This window comes from Sabethes cyaneus, chromosome 1 (genome assembly GCF_943734655.1).
Source record: "Sabethes cyaneus chromosome 1, idSabCyanKW18_F2, whole genome shotgun sequence".
Lineage (NCBI taxonomy): Eukaryota > Metazoa > Arthropoda > Insecta > Diptera > Culicidae > Sabethes > Sabethes cyaneus.
The window spans coordinates 34312447-34318446 of record NC_071353.1 but is presented as its reverse complement, the minus strand read 5'-3'; positions in this window follow the sequence as shown (position 1 = coordinate 34318446).

Sequence of the window (6000 nt, the reverse complement as noted above, 5' to 3'; positions counted from 1 at the left end):
GCTGTCGTTTCTGTTTGCATAGAAAAATTACGACCATGTTTCTGTTGCTACTAGTATCCTTTGATATTTAGGTTGTATTAAGAATAATTCAAGGATTTTAGCTTCAATTATACCCGAGATTGGAGGATTTTACTAGAGCCTTATATATTGAACCGAAATTGACTTATTATGCTGGTCGGTCCATCCGCTTCCGCTGCTATTGTTTTTATTCCAATGGAATCGGATGGACTTATTCAATTCTTGCCTTAAACTGTTAAGTTTAAAAAATAAGGAAACTGTTTGCAATACAGAAAACAGACAACAGACAACAGACAACAGACAACGGACAACAGACAACAGACAACAGACAACAGACAACAGACAACAGACAACAGACAACAGACAACAGACAACAGACAACAGACAACAGACAACAGACAACAGACAACAGACAACAGACAACAGACAACAGACAACAGACAACAGACAACAGACAACAGACAACAGACAACAGACAACAGACAACAGACAACAGACAACAGACAACAGACAACAGACAACAGACAACAGACAACAGACAACAGACAACAGACAACAGACAACAGACAACAGACAACAGACAACAGACAACAGACAACAGACAACAGACAACAGACAACAGACAACAGACAACAGACAACAGACAACAGACAACAGACAACAGACAACAGACAACAGACAACAGACAACAGACAACAGACAACAGACAACAGACAACAGACAACAGACAACAGAAAACAGACAACAGACAACAGACAACAGACAACAGACAACAGACAACAGAAAACAGATATAGAAACTTGAAATGCATTCATATAACGCAATGTAATATGTACAGTTTGGTCGTTTTCGATGTCGGTATAAAGTTAATTAACAAAATTCTGGAAAGGAGTGACATGGCATTGACTGCGCCATTTGCGTGTCGGCCCCGAAACCGGATGATCCATATGTTAGGATACTTTTGCATATCAAATCTGTACTTCTAAAGCTACATTGATTATTGGTAGTTAATTTCGACAGTTCATTTGTTCATTTTCGACAGTGCCTATTTCCGCCGGGGATAACTTAATCGGCAACATTTTCAGATAGTCCCACCTAATAAACCTTACCTAATGCTGATAATGAATGTATCTAAAATGGTGTAGCCTGGCCTCACAAAATACGCCAACCATAATTTCCAGTAACGGTACGAACAACTGGCTGAATAAGTGTATTGCGTAAACACACTTTTCCTAAAGTTTTAAAAGCGTTCAGATGAATAGGAGCATCGAATGTACAGCTGGTATTATTCACAAAAATGCAGCGTAAATATTCGAACTCGTTATCCACAGATAGGAAAGCTTTTTTTGCACGAGATCAGAGCCACTATCAGTCGGATAGCTGACTAATTGAAAATCAAAGGCTTCCGTCATGGCAAGCTATAGAATGCACTTCCTAGAATTCTTACAGCAAGGCTAGGCTTTGATATGCGCTAATTAAGTGCATGCAATGGAAACCAAAGGCTAGCAGGGCCAAACAAAACATCTTCTTAGAAGCACGTTAGATAGGCTAAAACATTTATGGGGTAAGTGCTTTAGGTATGGTCTGGGATATTTACAGATTTTTGCATATTGCATATTGCATCCATATTAGCCCGCCCAGTCGGTTTCGGGGTACGATGCTCGCCTAACAAGCCAGCCGTCGTATGTTCGAATCTCGGCTGGGAGGTGCTGCTATAGAGTCAGTAGAATCGTTGCACTAGCCCGTAATTGTCCTGTACTCTAATAACCGGCTGCGAAGTCTGCCGATAAAGAAGGGTCAAGTTTTCAACAGGACGTTTATATACCCATGGATTTGCTTTGCTTTTACCAATATTGCGTTTACAGTAAAAATACATTACAGTAAAACCTGTACATTTCACTAAATATATCGTTTCTGTAATGGAAAACGAAAGCACACTGCGTATCGATAAATAATATGTAAAGTCAAATAGTATTTGCTACAGCGAAATCGAAGGGATTAGCCAATGCTTTTAACAACTATGGTAATTGAGGTAGTTTATCCCATGCATTATGCGCCCAGTACTTATGTATTTATTTTGGCCCAGTACTTATGGCGAATAACGCTTTTTTGAAGTGATAACCTAGATTCACTACAGATCGTTTGACGAACTGTCAACACTACTGATACTGGTGTAGGTATTGGCGGGGTATTAGTATTGGCGACTAAAATTTAAACCTTGCTTAAATCGCAAAACATCGCAGTCGCGATCCAAAGGGATGCGTTTGCCCTATACGTGCATTAATTAGGCAATTCAAACCCTCATTCCTCTAATGGATGTGGTGGCGACTTTGCCCCCATTCGACAAATCTCTAATCTCTAATGGATTTCGTTTCCGGTTATTTAACCATGAGTCCATCAATATCAAAAGGCTTAAATAATTTTGCTATTTTATTCTCATACTCAACCCATTTGTGAATGAAGGCAAACTGGAATTACTTTGTTTTAAGTTCGAACTTTATTTTTTCGACGAAATAGAAGTATTTATTTTCAATGTGTTTTTTAATAAATTTTTTATCGCTTCGCAGGTAAATACGTTTAAGTACATTTCTTTCGCCAATTTATTGTCGATCAGGAATGAAATAACTGCTCTTTAGTGCCACCATACACCATTTTTTCATATAACGATTACAAAGTATTTGAGAACAAAAGGATGTGTCAATGCGACAGTTCACACCAGCCATGAATGAAAATACGGAATTACAAACCAGCCGCTTTGAAAAATCTGCAAATTTAGCAATATCAATTACACATGCAGACTCCAACTGAACGTTGTTGGAACAAGAAAGAATAAAAAAAAACCAACGAATGAAAGCAACCGGTTGCACAATTATTATGGAACAGCGCAAAGGCCTGGAAACTACATCTGCCCATGGAAACATGTCGTCCGTGTCTATTTCTTTTTCGCCGAGTTATAAGTTTCTGGAAAAGATGCTATTAAATGGTACTATCAAGAACATCCTGCAATCTAAAAACTTTGTCCTACACGAAACATAAGTTTCATCTGCTGTAGACCGGTTCCATCTACCGGATGGATGGCAAGGCTTAGCTTGTTCTTCTACAAGGCGGTGGGTGCATTGTTTCCGTTGGTCCATCCGTTGCGTTGGTATGGTGAAGGCTGAGAGAAAACGAAACCCGAACAACCAACTCCAACAAGCACAGGCCAGAATACTTTTACATAAAGGCACAATCTCACGTGTTTGCTACTAACTTGAAAGATCGCAATGTGAAATTTTCGGTGCACCTTTCCTTCTGTGAATGTTATAAATGACTTAATGTGAAATTAGCGGGGTAACTAGCTGTGGCCCGCGTGCGTCAGAAGTGCCCATCCTAACTTTGTATAATTTTGGTAAAAAAGCACTTTTTTGATGTGATAATCTAGATTCACTATAACGGAGATAACCGAAAGGAATGATCCAAACGCCTCAATGTACCTCTAACGCTACATACTTCACAAAAATCTTGTAATTTTACGTCTTCTGACATGAATATAAATGGAGCATCGCCAATCATATAAATATCCCAAGTAACAATTTGGGTTTTATTAGACTCTTATGATGGCATTTAAGACCAAAATTGGTCTTGAAGTCCATCATAAGAGTACAATAAAACTCACATTGTTGCTTGGGATACGTGTTATTTCATTTAAAGGCTTCCCAAGAAACAATGTGAGTTTTATTGTACTCTTTCATGACCAATTTTGGTCTTAAATGCCATCATAAGAGTGTAATAAAACCCAAATTGTTACTTGGGTTAGCTATTACGTTTGGTTTGAGGTAAAACTATATCTTTTAAAACGGTTTAGGCTATTTACGTTTTATTTAATGAAAAAATATATCGGATTTCAGTTTCCGTCAAATGTGAGATTCATTTTTTCGTTCTGTGTATGTAACTTCATTAGATGCAACTACTGATTGTGTTAGTAAAGTGGTATTTTTGCAACCCCGGCCCTTAGTTGCAAATTTTAAAATTTCATTTGATTTCACTAAGATAAATGGTAAAATTTTAACCTCGGCTAAAACCAACAAAACCACACTGACCCCTTCGCTACTACATACCTATACTGCATTGAACTCGTCCGTGTGCACACGTAATCCTGCGGGTTACCGCTGGCTGGTGATGATAATGATGGATTAAATGGTAAACGCTTGGTCTCAGTTGGTTCTTTAACCTTTGACCAGTAAATGCTTGTAGCAGTGCACTTTTAACACACCACGGAAGACCGGCGAATACATCTCAGCGAGCATTTTTATAGTTTCAACTTGAATTGAAGGCTTCAATTCAAAGAAGAAAACGAGAGGCATGCTAGCATCGTCTTGTCTGACAATTAATAGAATTGAGATATTTATTTATTTATTTGTAAAATAATCATCGGACTTTTAGTGGTCTTCATGATATAAATTAAAATACAATACACATACGACAGAAAATACATCCAAAGTACAATTACAAAGGGATCATCTACCGGAAAGTCGTCTTTGAAAGTTATTACCAGTCAAGTTGACGTCGAACCAATAGTAAACTTCGTTGAATCACATCTACATAAATCAGATATGGTTGTGTAGAACATAGTTTGCATTCCATCCTTTCAGGTACAGAAAATTCCTAGTTCTGCGGTGTCTGTCGGGCGCAAAGAACTGCAGTTGACTCAGAATGGCAGGCCTGTCAATATCTCCTAAAATCATTCTAGCCCGGACTCTTTGTTCCAGAGTCTTCAAATTGCGCAAGTAGCAACGTTTCTCATACGACGGTAGGTTTCTGGGATCACGCCATGAAAGATGGCTCCCCTGTGGTATGCCAGAACTGTTACAGAACGAACCGGAAAACTCAGATATCTTCATACTTAGCCTAAGGTGTGCTAGGTACGAGTGTTTGATCCACCCGTTCAAACACTGCTTTCAGGTCCATGTACACTGCGTCAATTTGCACTTCTTCATTCGTGTTGCGCTGGCAGAACGAGATGAAAACAACGAAATTCTAGAGCACAGCTAGAAGTTAGAAGCTAGAGCTCAACAGTGTAATATCATCGGTTTTGGTACGAAGTTCGCGTACGTTCTGGTAGTAATTCAGCAGTGGATTGGAGTTCTGTTGCGGGTCAGGCACAGAACTGGAAACGGGGACTGCGTTATCGGAAGTATTATTAAATGAGTTGTTGCACTTGCTTTGTCTGGAATTGTGAAAGCCCCGTTCCGTACACTAATACGCAGGACCGGGACGACTATTGTTTGTTAGCAGACATGACTCGACTGCGGTGGGGAGGTCGGGGGCTACCATAATACAGAAATCATTGCACCCCGGTATAACCTCAGATGCCGGTAGAGTTGCAATGAGCTGCCTATAAGCCTCTATAGAGTGGTATGCTACGTTAAGTGGGTCATCAGTGATAGAGAAATCGACGTGTGAGGAGACGCTTCGGTCGCTGGAAACAGAGTGTATCAGCGGTGATGAGAAAATAATCACACTGATACTAGCTTACGTTTTGGATGCTTCGTTCCATACAACTTCACACAGGGCCAGGATGACTGATCTGCGCTGGCAGGATGAGATCGATTGTGGCGGGGGAACGACGCCTCCATGATGCTAGAAACGTTGCGTCCCAGCATCCGATCGACCGAGAAACAACAACATTCCCGAAGATCCTGGAGCTTTAACTGAATCCGAAGTCATCGCAGGAGTTAGTGTGATCCGTAGAGTGATAGGCATTCAGAAGGCGTTTGATGGTACCCAAAAGGTTTTTGAGACGACAGCCTCAAACTCTCTAAAGAGAAGACCTTGTGGTCAGGTCCCCGTAATCAGCGCAGAGTTTCGGAGTTTTATATCCATCCCGATTTTAAACGAGATGAAGTTTATAGCAGACAAGTCCTTGAACGGTACATTTCACTGCAAACATTCTTTTACCACGTCAGTTACAGCTTTTGCTTTGACGCTGGGGTGAAATCTGGA